Source organism: Lygodium microphyllum, chromosome 9 (genome assembly GCF_053477565.2).
Source record: "Lygodium microphyllum isolate KBCC chromosome 9, Lygodium_microphyllum_v1.1.10, whole genome shotgun sequence".
Taxonomy (NCBI): domain Eukaryota; kingdom Viridiplantae; phylum Streptophyta; class Polypodiopsida; order Schizaeales; family Lygodiaceae; genus Lygodium; species Lygodium microphyllum.
The window spans coordinates 60,925,888-60,945,207 of record NC_141143.1 but is presented as its reverse complement, the minus strand read 5'-3'; the positions used below and the strand labels follow the sequence as shown (position 1 = coordinate 60,945,207).

General features: G+C 42.6%; 1 protein-coding gene across 2 annotated transcripts in view; it reads right to left on the bottom strand.

The window, feature by feature from the left end:
- Positions 1 to 464: 464 nt before the first annotated feature.
- The window catches only part of LOC148031090 (beta-mannosyltransferase-like protein), a 33,521-nt gene continuing 14,665 nt past the window's right edge, over positions 465 to 19,320 (bottom strand). Inside the window, exon 3 of one of the 2 annotated variants that reach the window (XM_087684621.1) lies at positions 465 to 483. The gene's annotated coding sequence lies outside the window, so the exon portion shown is untranslated. Of the gene's footprint in view, positions 484 to 1,681; positions 2,042 to 19,320 lie in introns of those variants that run through there. The other variant, XM_087684620.1, reaches the window with a different exon arrangement.

Here is a 19,320-nt window from a genome sequence, read left to right as displayed (position 1 = left end):
GAGGTTTCAAGGAGAGAGATTATAACATTCTTCAACAATCCAACAAATCTCTCTCTAACTAGAAATATTATTACCAACTCACACATATCAACAAATCAAACAAATATATCGATTTTGAAAAATGAAGAAAACAATGAGGTTAAACGTAATGCCAAATATTAGGAGACCAACAAATTTCTATTGCTCTTAGAATTACAACAGTTGAAGTATGTCTCAATAGAATGCTCAATGTCAACTTGTAGAAACAAATGAAGAAGGGATGCAGAGTTTTTCAAAAAGCATACAACCTAGTAAAAAATAAAAAGATTTGGAGTCTTGCAAATTGTACACTTCAACTAGACTGAGTGAGTAAGTTTCCATTTATTGAGCTAGTTATACTAGCAAATGGTGCTACTCCAAAAGAAGCTCAATGTATCCTTTGCTCATTGAAGAAAGGAATTGATTATATACTTCCACTCAAACTTGATATTGTAGAGAAGCATGCTTGCAAAGTTCATGAAAAAGCCATTGTTAATGGAAAAGAAATAAGACGAGTGAGATAGAAATCTAATAAATATTGTTTATATTATCAAAGAAATATAGAACTCTATGAGAAACATTTACTTCATGAAGCATAGAGTGAAAAGTCATCAATCAACACTATGTTAGATAAAATGCAAGTTATGAGCTTGAAAAGTAAAACATTACAATTGAATGTGGTTTTTGTAAATTTATTGATTATCATTAATATCTTTGTTATATAGTTTATATGTTATAATACTAACTTTTAGTGCTTTCTCTACTTTCTATATCTTAAAGTGAGAAAGAACAATAGTGGACTATCTTCAATATAAAGAGTTCTTTTATAACTTACCATTGATAATTTTTCACATTCACATTTATCATGGAATAGTGGATGGAAATGGAAAGAAGTTTTAGATTAGGTTGCTAAGGAAGGTTTGAGAGAAAAAATCAAACCTCATCAAGTTTTTTTCCTCGTATTGGATGAGTCACAACTAAAGATAATAATACTTACATTTGTATGACTATTTATTATGTGGAAAATCATATTTGACATACACATTTTCTTACAGTTAGACAAATGCAAAATAATGCCACAGCTGAAAAGTTATTTTTACTAGTCCAAGAAAACTTTGAGTATTTTTGCAATTATCAAAAGTCAAGATTGGAAAAACACTATTGGGTGTGGGGGTTGATGGAGCAATAATTATACAAGGCCATTGGTCAAGTATTTGTGTTCACCTACAAACTTCTATAGCACCTTACATATTAGGGATTCATTGTATGGCACATCGAATAAACTTGGCCTATAAAGTAGCTGATGATTTTGATAGTGTTGCAAAAGTAGAGCAATTGGTCAGTACATGTGGTAGTTTCTTTTGTAGAAGAAAATGTGCTAGGTAACTTTGGGCTTGACATATGAAAGAAAGTGCCTTAATGGGTTCTCAAGATATTTCCTTAATGGTCTTTATTTTCTTGAGAGAAAAAGATAACATATAGTCTATTTAAATGTTTCACCACATGTAAACGGACTCATAGATTACAATCTGCTATACGAAAAGGACTAATGTGTAAGTTGGCCCAAGCTGCATACCCCATGGCCATACCTATTCTAACCAATTATCCAATTTATGATACTAGTGCGACAACTAAGATTACAATCTGCTATACGAAAAGGACTAATGTGTAAGTTGGCCCAAGCTGCATACCCCATGGCCATACCTATTCTAACCAATTATCCAATTTATGATACTAGTGCGACAACTAACCATGAGTAATAATATGCAATGTATGGTATTAGTTTGACAACTAACCATGAGTAATAATATGTTATTGGCTTGAGAGCTTTTAAGTGTAATTTGTATCATTAACTACTAGGAGAAGCAAAATAATTTCCTAGCACAAAGTTTGTGTTATGTCCTTTGCCACCATGTCCAATCACCCCATTCCTACAAGTAGGGAAGCAGGATGTATACATAGAATGTACACAAAGTTTGTGTTTTGTTATTTGGCACCATTTCCAATCGTCCCATTCAAGCACCTAGCGAAAAAAGGATGTATAAAAAGTGAGCTTATCAAGGACATGCAAAAGCAATGAGGTGCAAATAAAACCACAGTCGGTTATCAGGGTGATCGATTCAAATAGAAAAAGCATTGATACCTCTCTTAGAAAACTGGCAAGGAGGATTCAATCCTTCACAAACATTGACACTCTAGATGAGCTAGAAAGTGAGGCAGATGCTAATGCTCTCCAAGAAAAATGATTTTTGGTTCTTCATAGATTCTCGTTTTAGATATCTTGGACTCTAGTACATGTCTATCATAGCCTTAACCCATCTCTATTATGCAGTAACCAAGAGGGTTGTTAGATTGTGGTAAGTAATGTTCACAAAGAAAAGAGAATAGATTTTATGTATGTATATGCCTTAAATGATAGTTTAGAAAGGAAGACTTGAGGATTTACATGGTGTTATTCTCATGGATTGCAATGTGTTGGAAGTTGAGTTGGATATATTAGACATCTCAATTGGTATCATCTTAAATTAGAGATTTTAGTTGGGCAACTTTATAAGGAGGCATGAACTTGTTAATGCCAAATATTTGGATAGAGAGAAATATATAGTGCAATAAAAATTCACATGGAGAAATATGCATGCAAGCTCAAGCTAGAGAGCTACTATGCTGGATAGAATTTAAGTAAATGAGGGAGCTTGGTGGTTGAATCCCTCAATCAAATTAGAGCTTCCCTCTCTCTCTCTCTCTCTCTCTCTCTCTCTCTCTCTCTCTCTCTCTCTCTCTCTCAAATCATTATCACCTTTTTTCATTGAGCCCAGTATTAAAGGCTAAAAGGAATACTCATCCTTTGGTCTTAAACTTAACAAATATCCTTCCCTAAGCATGAAAAATTCAAGGTAAAAATAGTGCATTCATGGAGTATTTCCAAATCTTGTGCATGTGCTTGCCATATGTTGCGTAAGTATGTAAGTGTAGTGATTCAAGGCTAGAAGGGGTATTGCAAGTTAGTGGCTTATTATTGAAAGATAAACACCTCAATAGCCATTTAGTTAGGGACATTATTTTAATGCTAATGCACGTTTTCTTGTTGACAAAGTTGTTTCTCAACTCATAGAGGGGGTTGAGGATTATTTTGAGAAGCAACAAGGTGAGTTTGAGCTAGAATGTTCTAGTTAAAATATGGGGACCATCCAAGTCTCTTTTTTGTCAAGTTGGTAACAAAGTACAAGAATATGTTAGGTGCTGATGGCCATTCACACAGACATAAAAGAGGCATTCACCAATACTTCACTAACTTCTCAACTCATACTATAGGAGAGGAATTGGTTGCTAATGTTGATTATCAACTTAGGCTAGAGGAATTCTTAGTGGCTCCATTGCCTAAATTGGTGGATATTAGCAAGTCTTTAATTCTTTTATCACCTTGTTTTCTAAAGCTTAAATTGAAGAAGTGCTATCTCTAACCTTTAATCTTCCCTAATATCTAATATCTTCTATTTATTAAGGTTACCATTAGTAGATACTAGTGTTCCTTGCATGCTTTCTATGCACAAAACACTATGTCACTTTGTGATGGCAGAAGCTACCGTACAACGATGTTGCAAGGAAAGTGACGTTGTCATGCTATCGCATAGCTACTCCACTCATCATGGCAACTTTGTTTCCATTGCTTCTTCCCCACACATTGTATTTCACTTTTCTTATATTTTCTCGTGAAAAAATGATTGGTTGCTTTATGGTAGCCTATAGCATGAAGCTCTCCCCAATATTTTCAATTCATTGAATCAATGATCTAGAGACATCGCACTCCTATGTAGAGGGACTATATGATGTACCACACCAACCACTGATTCCCTACCCACCGGAGCCCCGCCCTATTGTTGAGATTTGCAATCACACCTATCATAGCCTCTTTGTATGAGGCAGTCTTGGGTTAAGGACATGTAGGTAACTGAATCCCATAGGCATAGAGAAGAAAGGTTGCACCTTCCCAGTTCTATATATCATTGTACTTGCTTGTCATTTTCATATGAGATGAATGCAATGTCATTGTCAGTTTGTTCTTCAGTATAGTGTACTTGCTGCTTGTTCTCTGTTCTTGAGTTTTCAACATGGTCTAGATCTCATGTTTTCAACATGGTATCAAAGTGCAGTTGAGCATGGCTTAGCTTAGTAGTCACGTCTACTCTTTCAGGTCTTCTCTCACTCCTCTCAACTTGGCTCAACTTATTTGAGTGTATGAACTTGGTCTCAAACTTCATCTTCATCTTGACCATGAGTCTGCCATAGTCAAACCAGGACCTACCTCACTTGGAGTGGTTAGATCTCTCCATCTAGGCCGAGTTAGTTGACGAATCCCTCTAGAGCATTGTCCCTGTGCTCAGGGCGCTTCTTCCTGGCATTTCAAGCATCAACATTGAACCTCCCTCAGCCCAACATTGTCAAATTTCTAGCTCGATGTCTCATTCTATGCCCGTCTACATTCGTACGCTGGTATGCTCCCTACGATCGAGTCTATAGCCCACACAAAAGGAAAAACCATGCCTGCCAGCAAACCCTAACTGTGAACCCCATAGCTATCCCACTTCAAGCTTTTCTCTCACTTCATTTTCTCTCTCCTGCCATTTAAATCAACCTCCTACCACTCTAATCTGACATCCTACTCAGTTTCCAACAATCACTTTGGCATCAAATTAGCAAGGAGGGGAGATCTTGGTAGATTTTGAAGCATTTCAAGAAGATTCAAGCATAATGTCTCTTGACACTTACCCAATGACTCTTGTCACTTGTGTCAGCTTTGGCTTACATCAAATCTGAGATTTTTTGGGCTACTCCATCAAATCTAAGATTTTTTGGGCTACTCCACCATCAAATCAAGGAAGAAAATACAACATTGAAGATCCTTGAAGTTCTTAAAGACCTATTGAAGATTTTCCAAGTATCTAGCTCCACAAGTATCTCTTGATACTAGTCACTTAGTGCTTTTTGGGCACTTGTGCTTGTTAGCACACTCAATATCATTTTTTCTTCTGCTAAAATCTGAGAATTTTAGAGCTGATTTGTTGTTGTTTCTGCAACTCCAACATGGGCAAGGACTTTTAGACAGTTTACTTTAAGGGGGTCGGGTTTCACACCTAGCAGACCTACATCAAGCTTATCCTAATGAAGAAGGGTCTCTGGGCCATCACAAGTGGCAAAGAAAAGAAGCCTCATGAGGTGGATCTTGCAGTCACTTGGCAAAAGTTTGATGATAAGGCTCAAGCCATTATCAAACTAGAGCTAGACGACAGCTACATCCACCATGTGGATAACTGTGTGACCTCACATGATACATGGAAGAGACTAGACACCTTGTTTGGTGCATAATCTACATCATCAAAGCATGGTCTCTTGATTGAATTTTTCATGCTTGACATGAAGTCCAGCACACCACTTGCCACACATCTAAATTAGATGGAATGACTTCTAACCCAGCTTGTAGGAATCAACATTAAAATGGAAGATGTTTGTATTGGTGTTATGCTTAAAAGTTTGCCTCCTGAATATAATAATGTATTAACAACCTTAATCAATATACCAAACCCTAAGCTTGTTGATATCCAAGAATCACTGTTAGAGAAGGAAAAGAAGCTAAAAACTAAGGAAGAACCAAGAACCTCTAGAGATGAACAAGTGTTATATGTTGGCAATATGTACAAAGGCAAGGACCAGCTTTTCTATGATTTTTGCAAAATGACCGAACACACCAAGAAGTTCTACCATGCCAGAAAGAGGTTCCAGAAGACCTATCTTGCTACATTGAAAGAAGAAGAAGACCACCAGGAGAAGGACAAGCCTCATTAGTCCTTCTATGCCTACTCTGATAGATTGTTTTAGCCTTGTAATGTCTAAAGCCCAAATGTCTTTATCATAAGCATATAAACTCCTCATGTAGCCCTCTACTACAGCCTTTGTACACTTTGTGAGGCCCCTATTACAGCCTCCGGATGTCCACCATGTTTATGGTACCCACGCATAGCCTTTTCTGCGATAGCCTCTAGTGTTTTGCCATGTTTATGGTGTGCCCACACTTTGCAGGTATTGCTTTTACTAAAGCCTCTACACATTTTGTACTTCTGGTTGTGATTGAGGAGGGGTGTTGAGATTTGCAATCACACCTATCATAGCCTCTTTGTATGAGGCATTCCTAGGCTAAGGATATGCAGGCAACTGAATCCCATAGGCATAGAGAAGAAAGGCTGCACCTCCCCAATTCTATATATCATTATACTTGCTTGTCATTTTCATATGAGATGAATGCAATGTCATTGTCACTTTGTTCTTCGGTATAGTGTACTTGTTGCTTGTTCTCTATTCTTGAGTCAAGTCTCTTGGTCTCTGTCATGTCGGTGTCTACATGAATCTAGTCTATGTCTATGAGCCACCATAGCTACCATGCTCTAAATCCCATGTTTTCAACACCTACCACATCCACCTTCTTCACACATTATATAGTGAGGAGAGCAATCGAGCGCATATAGCATGGCCAATCAATGGATCACACAAGCATACAAGGTGAGCACTTCATTTATGCATTGGACATTTTGGCTCCTCTCCTTGCCTTTATGTTCAATAGGGCTCTAGCATAGAGCTTTCAAGAGGAGTGGACCATACATACCATCATGGCCATCCACAAGTCTAGAAACCCCCTAGATCCAAGTAATTACAAAACCATCATGGTGGACCACATATTGGCAAAGATATAGGGAGCAATGCTAGAGACAGAACTCAATGTATATGTAGAAAGAGGGAGACTGTGAGAAGTAGAACAGGCTAGTTTCTAATAGGCATTCTCTACACTCCACCACATCTTCATCTTGAGGAGCGTGATTGAGCAAGAAAAAATGAGAAAGGAGAGGATTTATTGTTGCTTTATGGATTTTTGAAAAGCCTTTGATACAATTCCACGAGATAGACTATTATAGAGGCAGCAAACACTAGGGATCGCATCAAACATGATTTGGGGCATCTATGCACTATATGAGAGGGTTATATGCTAAGTGAGATATCCAGGAGGACTTTCAAACATGGTCTCCAGAACCCCATTGGAGTGAAGTAGGGGTGTCCTCTCTCCCTCACACTCTTTGGTCTCTATATCAACGAGATAGAAGATCACATCACACAAGGAGGCAACAATAGGGTGGAGATAGCAACACGTATACTTATTCCCATTATGCTTTATGCTAACGATATTGTTCTAGTCTCTGAATCACATGAAGGTCTACAACAGCATCTCCACGCCCTTCATGACTTCTATACACAATGCAGGTTAATGGCTAATCTTGGGAAAACCAAGATTAGCCTAGTCCGAATGAGGAGGAGATTAGTCTTCACTCCATGAGCTAGACAGGTTGAGGTTATGGACTTATATACTTAATTAGGGATCACTTTCACTACACTTTCTACGAGATTTACCATGGCACAAGCAACCAAAGACCCTGACTCACGAGGATATGTAGCATTGGCCACGATGGAGAGACAATGTCCCCACGTACACTTCCAAGAGCCTCACACCACGAACAAGGCTATTTGACACACTGATCACACCAGCTATGATGTGTGATGTATCTATTTGGATCCTAGGCCTAGCTATATACCTATGGACACAAATCGAGAGACCAAGATCATTATGCTCTCACAAATTATTCATAGAAAACCATCAGTACCATAGCATATGCACAAATCTACAGTGTCCTTCAGGTACCTCATGATGCCCTTCATAGCATCCCAATGCTTCTTGCCATGTGTAACCATGTAGCGTGCCACAACACCAACTGTAAAGACAATATCTAGACGAGTAGCTATCATGGCATACATAAGACTGCCCACTACGGATGCATAGGGAATCTTGGCCATCTCGGCCCTTTGCTCATCTATCTGCGGACAATTGGCATGTGATACCTTCATGTAAGAAAACAATGGACAACTAATAAGCTTCACGTCCTGCATGTGGAAGCACTTAAGGACTTTATGAATATACTCCCTCTGTGACAAGTAGAGGAGTCCTTGATACCTATCGCATCTAATGCGCATACCAAGTATGTGAGAGGCATGTCCCAGATCCTTCATCTCAAAGCTCTTCTTGAGCTGAGCCTTAAGAGCATCTAGCTCATCATGAGTTTTCCCTGCTAATAGCATGTCATCCACATGGAGTACCAAAATAAGCAAATAACCATCACGGGCTTTCTTCATGTACAAGCACGGATCCATAGTACTACGGTTGTAGCCCTGTGACTGCATAAAGACATCGAACTTAAGATACCATTCTCTAGGTGCTTGCTTCAAGCCATAAAGACTTTTCTTTAACTTGCACACTAGGTGCTCCTCACCAGGCTTTGCAAAGCCCTTAGGATGCTCCATGTAAATCTCATCATGCAAGTCTCCATGTAAAAAAGTTGTCTTGACATCCATCTCGTACAAGTGAAAATCAAGTTGTGCAACCAAAGCCAAGACTAAGTGCAAGGTGGTCATCTTAACCATAGAAGAGAAAACCTCATCAAAGTCCACTATCCTCCTGCTTAAAACCCTTTGCTACTAATCTAGCCTTGTATGCCAGCTTGGGGTGTCCAAGGGTACTTTTCAGCTTGTACACCCACTTGCATGGCAGAGCCTTCTTGCCAGCAGGCAAGGAAACCAAATCATAAGTCATATTCTTATGCAAGGAGTCTATCTCAAACTGTATAGCCCTCTCCCAGAAGCAACTATCACCCCTGCGCATAGTCTTATCATAGGTGAGAGGCTCTCTACATCTGTAACCAAGACAGTGTGCATGGAGGACTCAAATCTATCAAATGGGCGTCTATCTCTAGTAGAATGTTGCACTGCAGGCTCTGTTGCCTGCCCAACATTCCATCCAACACCTTGGCCATGAGCATCTGTTGTTGCTACAGGTTGTCCAGCTGGTTGTACGAAAGTACGTGGCTCCTCCTGAAATATAAACCTGTGTATCTCCACAACTCTCTCAAGTTGCCTATGCATCTTGTCTTTATGAAAGACTACATCATGGCTGCGGATGACTTTCCGTACCTGCAGATCCCATAGATGGTAACTCATCTCTCTTGCATCTCCATAACCAAGGAATATGCATTTAATACTCTTAAGATCCAGCTTGTTACACTTGTCCTTAGGCACATGGCAGAATGCCTCACATCCAAAGACACGTAAATACACATAAAAGGGAGACTTTCCTGTCCATACCTCCTTTGCAACTTGAAAATCAATGCCACTATAAGGCGATCTATTAATGATATACACGGCAGACGTAACTGCCTCAGCCCAAAAGTGTTGGGGTAGGCCTGCATGGCTAAGGATACTGCGAACCCTTTCTTGGATGGTTCTATTCATCTGCTTAGCCATACCATTCTAGGGAGGGGTGTAAGGAGGGGGGGTCAACTGACACTTAATACCCCTCTCATCACATAATTTCTCAAAAGCACGTAATATATATTCACCTCCATTATCTATCCTAAGGCATTTCAGTCTATGCCTAGATTGGTTTTCTACTAAAGCAAGCCATCTCTGCTGAAAAACTGCCAAGACATCGGACTTCTGCTTTATGGAATTAGCCCATACCTTACATGAAAATCATCTATGAAGGTAACAAAATACTTCGCACCACCCAAAGACTGACAGGGCATGGACCCACAGACATCGGAATGTACCAAAGCCAACGGCTCACTCATGCGTGACATACTAGACTTCCTATGCGTAGACCCAATCTGCCTGCCATAAAGACAATGATCACAAGAATCAAAACGAGAATAGTTAAGGGACAGTAAGTACTGCAAGCCAAAAATCAGTTTCATTCCCTTAACAGATATGTGCCCCAAACGGACATGCCAAAGAAATACATGAGATAAAGACCCCACAGACAAAACATGATCAATTGTAGATCCAGAAACAACTAAGGGATAGAGGCTGCCAGCCTTGGCACCTCTCGCAAGCACAAGCCTGCTACGAGTAATCTTCCATGCAGAGTCTCCAAAAGATACATGATATCCTGCATCGTCAAGTTGTCCAGTGCACATGAGACTACGTATCAATGCAGATACATGACGTACATCATGCATAACAAAACTATTGCCAGAAAGAAATTGTAGCCTGACATTACCAATGCCGACAAAGGGGATGTGCCAGAACACACCTCTATCCAAGCAGGTGTTGACCGATCACTAAAATGCCCAAGTTGTTTACCCTTATCCATGATCCTCTATGGGGGGTTTCATTATCCTTTCGCTCCTCAACTAAAATGTCTGCATCCCCTATAAGGGCAACATTTGTACCCACTTTGTCCAAACACACTAACATAAAGTGCCCCAATTTCCCACAAGAAAAGCAGTGGCCTACAAGGGAGTCCCATTTGAGGCAAAAGAGTAATGGACACATACCGAATTAATTTATGTGTAGCCAGTTGATATCCCACATCATACATAATCTGTTCTGATTAGCAGCACATGAGCTTGGTGGCACCAAAACCGTGCCAATAGCAACCATGGCATCCTTTAACAAAGGCCAATATACCACTAGACAAGCTTGGTGGCACCAAAACCGTGCCAATAGCAACCATGGCATCCTTTAACAAGGCCAGTATACCACTAGGCAAGCTTCAACCTCCACCCAAATGGGACATTCGTGCTGTAGTAGACATTGGAAATCTACCAGGGGCCAACAGGGCACAACATGCACCAAGTAGCAATCGAAAACAAAGGTAGCTTAGCCACTAAGGCACCCCACATATGAGGAGAATGCAAGAGCAACTCATAAAAGTCCCTAGGGTCTATGAAAATTTCATCCACACAGTTGCATCAAAGAGGCCAGCCATTGACAGATCCAGCAAGCATGGGGATCTACCCATGAAAAACAGTACAACACCCTTTTTACAAAAACCAAAAACTGAGCGCAACACAGCCTTACTATCCACATTAGTGTCCACAACATCTTCATCAACCTTATTCATGTCAGTAGAAAGATTTTGGTAAACATAATCACTCAATAAAGTGTTCGCAAATTCAAGCAAGTGCTCCCAATCCAAATCTTGGGAGTCCTCAAAGACAGTGGCTGCTTGTGCATAAGAGCAGACAAGAGCATGCACTCGAGTAGAAGCCTCCAGAGATCCCATAGGTTCATCGGAAGCATGTTTAGGACGTTTGCCTACTAGCTGCTTATCCGAACAAGAAACCATTTCTTCCATACATAGTACCATCTCCTCTTCATCATTAGCCACACAATCTAGGGCCACTGCAACCTCTAGTTGGTCCACAAGCATAGTAGCAAGCCCAGCCTTGTTAGTTGTTCCCCTTTCCTCTCTCTGTTTCTCTATCTCTATCAGACTCCTGATACACTCAACCTGTGCACAAAGGTAGAGTGGGTTTGCACTGGCCTGCATGCCTGATCTTCTGTCTCTATGTTTGTCCTGCTACAAAGCCTCAACTAAGTGTCTCCCCTGTGAAGAAAACTACCAGGGTTTGCACTGAGGACACACAGAGTGTACAACCACGACAGAAACACAAAGAGACAGACACAAAGGGCAAAACTCAAACCCTAAGCACAAAACTCAAAAACTCAAACCCTAAGCGCAAAACTCGAAACTCAAACACAAACAGAAAAAGGAAGAGAGAGAACACAACTCTGAAGTCAATGAATGCTGTAAATGAATGTAAGAGTGTACAATGTGCTCAAGGGCAGAGCAATGTCGGAGTGTGACGTCCACCGGAGACGGATCCCAAGTCTGTGACCACCAGTCGGAGTGTAGGAGTGCTGAATAGTGAATGGCAGCAGGCTGGTCACCAAAACGCAGCAGTCTGGAGGCTGAAAACTGGTAAACGCAGCAGTGTACTACCAATCAGAGGCCGGAAACTGCGCACAGTCTACTGTAAATAGCAGGCTGAAACAGTGTCTGATGTGGCTGGCGATGACTGGATGACCAAATCACAGCAAATGATGATGTTGCCAGCAGCTGACGTCAGCATGGATGAAGGCGCCAGCAGCAGGAGCAAACGTGGATGGAGTGGCAACTGTCTCGAGGGTTGGACAGCCACGTGGGAGGAGGCTGATGGCTGAAATCTACACGTGGAGTGAGAAACCTACACAGACAAAATGAGGCTGAATGGAGGCATCCTGTCTATTTATAGATGTGAAAGGCTGCCCCAAAAATTAGGGTTTCCACTAAACTCTTTGGAACAGCTCCATGTTTTAGGGTTTCCCCTGAACTCTCTCGAATCACTCCCCATTTTAGGGTTTTTACTCTAAAAGAACATTTTTAGCGTGTTTTGGGACTGTTTAAGAGGCTAATCAACAAGTAATGCATATTTTAGCTCAACACCCCCTCTCAGGCCTAAAACTCAGCCGAAAGGTTAGGCCAACCACGGTGATGTTTATTTACCCCAAGGCGCCCCACCCAAAGCAGCCAAGGCATCGAACAAAGGGTGCACGTCAGCAACCCAGTGGCCTACCAAGACTACAGAGGCGATGGGTATCTTACCAAGGGAATCCAAGTAGTCACCCTAGTGGACAAAGGGTGCACGGTGGCTGCCCAGTGGCCTACCAAGCTCTACAAAGGCGGATGGAACCACATGGAACCTTTTTTTTTTAATAAGTGAGGGAAATTTTATGGAATGCGGCCAATTAAGTAATAGTGACCCAGAAGACGGGAGTAGGAAGGGTACACCCAACACATTACAAAACACAACAAGCTAACCCATGCACTCAAGGTGTTGATGACGAGGAAAAATAGGTGATGAGGTATCCATGTGGTGAAGGATGGTGGTGTGATAACAACAGCCGCTAGTAAAAACAGCGTAGGATCCACTCAAGTAGTGCTCTACACAATGAGATGCAAAGTATGCTACATGCTAAAGAATGCTCATGCAGCAGGTGTCACTTGGACAATGTCCCTCATGGAAAAATTGTTCGCTTGCTTAAGCACCCTAGTACAAAGATGATGAAATCATGCAATGCAAAGAGTAAGGTACAACAGGGGGAAGAAGCCAATGTCAAAGACAAGGTGCTGAAGCCTGTAGAATACCAAGGAGACTAGAAATCCCCCGCTCAACCTAGATGTAGATGCCGAAAAAGGAAGAGGAGCCTGATGTCGGTCTTTGTATGGTGCCGAGAACCATAAGGAATGAAAGAAAATGAAGTGGATAAAGTGGATGAAACACCCTGCTAGAAAAGCAAGGTAGAAGTCACCGCCATGATAGTATCGAGAGAGATGCTGCACTATCTGCCTCGGGAGGGAAAACCGCCATGTTGGAAGAAAAGCAAGCACTCCTAGGATGATGAAACCATGAAAGGAACGGTGCGTATCCCCACGTCTCTAGCCCAAGTAGAACCAAAGCAATCGGCAAGTTAGCCCTGCACTGAAAGACAAAACCCTGCAAAAGAGATGAGAATCTGCAAACACAAAGGTTAGTGGTGAGATGCTCCAAAGCAAAACATAATAGAAAGAAAATCTAACTCAAAAGAAATGCAATGAATGTGTATGTGTGTGAGTAAATGCAACGAAAGACAAAAGAATGAAAAAGCTAAGGACAATGAATCCTATGGGCCCGACTCTAAGAGTGCGAAAAATGAATGCTAAACTAACCTAGGGTATCCGAAAGGACCTAGAGACATGCTACTCTAAGAAGGTGGCCACCATCACATACGTCCAGTAGCAGGGCTCTGCCAAGGGAACGCCTGACGAGGTGGGGAGGAAGGTAAGATAGATGCATGAAGTGCAACGAGATCGAAACCTGCAGACCAATCAGCCAATCCCTCAGGGGTAGTGAAAGAGATGGGATGTTGAGGCTGTACTCCAACCATATGTCCAGCAGCAACGACGGGTGCCGAAGAAGCAAATGAAGCAAGAGCGGAAGGCGTAGCCCCACTGGACTGTGCAGTCGCAATGGTCTATTGAGGTTTTTTAGGTGGAAGACCTTGGGCCTTGGAGCGACACTCCTCGTCCACAAAACATGGCTTGCTCTCTGGCAGTGTGTGCAAAACCAGTTTTTCTTAGGGAGTTGCTGCCAGATAGGTCTAGATTCTTTGGTTCCATCTAAGAAAGAGGGGTCATTGACTTGCCTTCCCATCTTGTGAGTTCTTGCTACTACTGGTGGTTTTCCCTCCCGAAGAAGAGGCAACCAACCCCCTCTACTCTAAAGAAGGATGTGATGATGAATTCTTGTGGACGTGATTATGCAGTCTCACGTAACACAAGAACTGGCACTCAAACTCGTAGAAGGTTGACAATCGAGGTTGGGAGATGATATGTTAAATGAAATTGAAGTACTTTTCGGGCAACTTATTCAAGAAGAATGTAACCTGATCGTCATCTGACTTTGGAGAGCTAGTACTGGTGAACTTGGCAAGTAACAGCCTATATTCAGCCAGCTTGACTTTCAGATCATCCCCTTCCTTAATAGAGAACTCTTAAAGCTCAAAGTCGAGATTGATGCGATGAGTACGATCACGAGCCGAATAGCAGTCGAGAAGGTGACTCTAACGCTCTAACGCAACCGGAAAGTGCTGCAACTCAGAGTGAAACTCACGAAGCAATCCCTGCATCAGCTCAACATTGGCTGTGGCATTGCGTACTCTCCATTGACGGATGTAATCAAGGTGAGCTAGTCTAGGATCCGGCATAGACTCTAGACCAATGACGAGGTCCCAAAGACCCTAAGACTCAAGCACTTGTTGCATGAAATTAGACCAAGTGGTGAAATTGGATCCATTAAAACGTGTCTTATCCGTGAAGGCATTCTTGGCCGTTGCAACAGAAGTGGTAGTGCTCGGAGATGAATAGTGTGAAAAAGGGTAGTGTGGGTAGAATGGGGGAGTGGAGTACACTTGGAAATGGGCCCCAGAGTGCCCACCAAGCATCCAGATAGTGTACAAGGTGGATCCATAAGTAGGGATCAGCTGACTAGGCATGGGCATGGTAGCCACATGAGAAACCCAAGGAGATGGGACGGAAACACGGGAAGCAGAAGATGAAAATTTCTGCGTAGGTGTAACTCAAGGAGAGTGTGAAGACGCACCATAAGCAGAGCATGGAAACCCCTGCATATGAGTGGTCATGGGAGATGTGAAGCTGGGGATAGTGAGGAAGATGCCCTTCACAGTCGACCCATGAGTTATGGGTGTGCTCATTTGCTGAAAGGTGAGAGGCACTGTGTTAAAGGGTAGCATTCCCCCTAACGAAGTACCATGGTGCAAAGAGAGAGAGAATGGGGTGGAGAAGGAAAAGGTGCTAGGAGCAGAGATGGAAGATCCAACCCCTAGGGTTTGTGATGCAGATGTGGAGTGTAATCCAAGGTTTTGAAAAGATGATGATGTTGGGAATAAAGGGCCATCGTGCCTTTTATATGTGCACGGGTGTGAATGCACCCTTAGCACACTTGTACTTTCATATATATATCTATCTAAAAACCTAAAGTGGTACACACTCCAATTGTACCCAAGAACATCTTGCATCTCTCGCTCTCACTCGCTGCTGTTGCTCACGTGTTTTGCTCTTTACCTGACATTTCATTGCCGGACATTGCATCTCCGCAGCGCATCACTCACTTCAAACTGGTATCAGAGCTTCGGCTAAGGTGTTCGCGCTTCTCGCAGTCCGTGCAGAGCTTCGGTTAAGGTGTTCGTGCTTCTCGCAGTCCACAAGTCACGTTTTTCAGCCAGGCGACATTCCCAGGTTGCGCGCAGGTCAGTCAGTCATTTTCTGGTCAGCTCGTCACTGTTCTTGGACAGTGTGCAGTCAGGCGTGCAGTTCCAGGCAGCGTGCAGGTCAGGCGCAGATCAGAAGTGACGTGTTTTGCACAGGCGCTGGTCACGCAGGTCACACCAGGTCAGTTCGTGACTTTCCAGGCCACGTGCAGCTGGCGGCAGGTCAAAACGCTGGCGGCAGGTCAAAACGCAGCAGTCGTCACGTTACGGGACAGTTTTCGTCAAATTTCTCTTGCAAAATTTTTTAATTTTCAAAGGTTTACTGCAAGCTGCCCCCTTTGCCCACTGACGGGAGTTCGCGCATGTAAGCACAGTTCTGTGTTTTGGGCAGATTTGAGCCACAAATTTGGGGATTTGTCCGGATTTGACACAAGCAAGACACACAGTGAGATTCTGTCTCAGAAATTGCAGGAATTTGTGACATTTTGCCTCCGAAATTTGGGGCTTTTCATGTACATGTTAAAATTGGGCTAAAATTGACCCAATTTCTTGACATTGATGCACATTGGACCCCGTGCAATTTGGGGCTTTTGCTGTTTGAGCAAAATTTGTGCGCAAATTGGTCATTTTATGTACATGCGGGTTTAATTTCATGCAATTTGGATGCCCGACACTTGAAAAATTTGGGGGTTTTGCTGAAATTGCTTCATTTTGGCAAAATTGGTCTACTCTATGCATGTCAGAGAGAGTGCAGATGTATGGTTGATGTTTTGAGCACAAAACTTTGGGGCTTTTGACCGTGTGGGTCAAATTTTATGCCCGTGGGTGCATGTACAGCAGAAATTGCAGCTAAAATTTGGGACTTCTCATGTAATGTGATATGTTTGCCCTTGGAACAGCTGTCATCAGTTGTGGAGTGCTGTAGCACAACATTTGGTGCTTCTGAAAATTGATTTGCAGATCTGAAATTTCTGCTTTTAACTGGTACTTATTGCTGGTTGGTACTTGTTTGTACCTTCGTCACTTGTTTGACAGTTTGGGCCTGCATTTGCTGAATTTGTGGTCATATTTTGGACTGAAAATCATGGCTGGCAGCAGCGATAGCAGCCATCTTATGCACATCAAGAAACTTGAGGGTGCACATAATTTTGCAGTGTGGCAAAAGCAATGCTACAATATCCTGTTGCAGAAGAAGCAGGCTAAGCCGATCAAGGCCAAAGGGGTAAAGCCCGCAGATGTGGAACAAGATGACTGGGATGAGTTGAACGAGCTTGCACGCTCGACCATTGAGCTATCTGTCTCTGATGCTCTGCTGTTTAACATAGAGGGTTTGGACACTGCCTATGCCATTTGGACTAGACTGGAGGAATTGTATGCTCAGAAGAGTGCAGCTAGTAAGGTGTATTGGCTAAAAAAGCTTATGGATTTGCGGATGAAAGAAGGAACTGCTATGTCAAATCATCTGAGTGAATTCAACTCAATTTTCAGCCAGCTGGTTGCTTTGAAGTTTGTCATTGATGACGAGTTTAAAGCTACCTTTCTGCTTTGCACTCTACCAGAGAGTTGGGATACATTCAGGACTGCCTTGAGTAACTCGAATGCTATGCTTATGTATTCTGACGTGGAAATCTCTTTGCTTATGGAAGAGATGAATAGGCAAAATAATGCATCAAGTAAGTCGTCTAGTGCCTTGCATACCAGGGGCAGATCACAGCAGAAGGGAAAATCTGATGGCAAGGGTGGCGGCATGTCTCGCGGCAAGAATGTGGAATGCCACCACTGTGGCAAGAAGGGTCACTTCAAACGTGACTGTTACAAGTGGAAGAAAGAGAAAGGGAAAGACAAGAAGACAGAGGACAGCAAGGAAGAGAAGAAAGAGAGCCAGCCCAAGAAGAGCAGCGTCAAGATCGAAGAGGTGAATGTAGTCACTCAGGACAGTGACAGTGGGAACGATGTACTCTTCGTGTCTTCATGTTTTGATGCCCATGCATTGGTTGCCGATTCGGCTGATGACATGCATACCTGGATTTTAGATTCGGGTGCCTCCTTTCATGTCACCCCTTACAGAGATTGGTTTTCCGATTATACAGGCGGTCGACATGGTGTTGTCCATCTCGGGGACAACTCAGCATGTGATATTGCAGGCATTGGCAGTGTGCAGCTTCAGTTTCAGCATGGTTCTGTCTTTACTCTTCAGAATGTTCGTCATGTACCTGAGCTCAAGAAGAGCTTAATCAGTACTGGGCAGCTAGATGATGATGGTTATCATACCACATTTGGCGATGGAAAATGGAAGATCAGTACAGGATCTAGAGTCATTGCCAGGGGTTCAAAGAGTGATACTCTGTATCCTCTTCATGTATCTAGTGTGCGTGACCATGTTGTCGCAGTAACTGAGCAGCCAAGTGTTTCTTTGTGGCATGGCCGGTTAGGACACATGAGTCAAACAAGAATGAAAGTTCTTTCTCGTTTGGGTTACTTGCCTTGTCTCCGTTATGCTGATTTTGATTATTGTGATCATTGTGTCTATGGTAAGCATGCGCAGACATCTCATAAGAAATCTCTTTCTTTGAAATCTTCACCTCTAGAGTTAGTACATTCAGAAGTATGTCAGATGCCAGGATTGTCTTTGGGGGGAAAGAAGTACTTTGTCACCTTTGTCGATGATGCTACACGGAAGGTATGGGTTTACCCCATTCGTAGCAAGGATGAAGTACTTGACAAGTTTAAAAACTTATTGGCATTGGTTGAAAATCAGACCGATAAGACACTTAAGTGTCTTCGCTCTGACAATGGTGGGGAATATGTGTCCAAGGCCTTTCACGCATTTTGTGACAGCAAAGGGATAAAAAGGGAGCTCACTGCCCCTCATAATCCACCCCAGAATGGAGTTGCAGAGCGTATGAACAGGACTATACAGGATAAAGTCCGTACTATGCTGTCTCATGCTGCATTACCCCATGGTTTTTGGGCAGAGGCTGTTATGACAGCCGTTCACTTGATCAATCGGTCACCAAACAGGTCTTTGGGGGGGGGGAGTCCCTCAGGAAGCGTGGCCGGGCAAGCCACCTTCTTATGCTCATTTACGAGTGTTTGGCTGCGAGGCTTTTGTGCACATTCGTAAGGAAGACCGCAGCAAACTTGAGCCAAAGTCCTGTAAATGCATATTCCTAGGATATGGTGACGAGGGTGAAATGGGGTATAGATTGTGGGATCCCGTGAAAAGGAAAACAGTGCGTAGCAATGATGTTATCTTCCGGGAAGGTCGCATGCATAAACAGCCCGAAAAGACTGAGGAGGTTCGTAGGGTTGTATTCTGGGAAGAAGTACCTTTTGGACAGCAAAATGTGCCCGCTGTACAGCAGCAAATACCTGCTGTAAATGAACCTGCGAATGCAGAAAATGATGCTGGAAATGATCAGCCAGCCATTGCCCATAATGATGAGCCACTAAATGTGCAGGAACAGCCAGGACAGCAAGCTGTTAATGTTGATTTGCAGGCTGAAATGCCAGGACAGCAAGCTGTAAATGATAATATGCAGGCTGAACAGCCAGCAAACAATGATCATTGGGTTAGGAGATCGTCTAGGGCTACTAGACAGCCCGACAAATTCGTTCCTG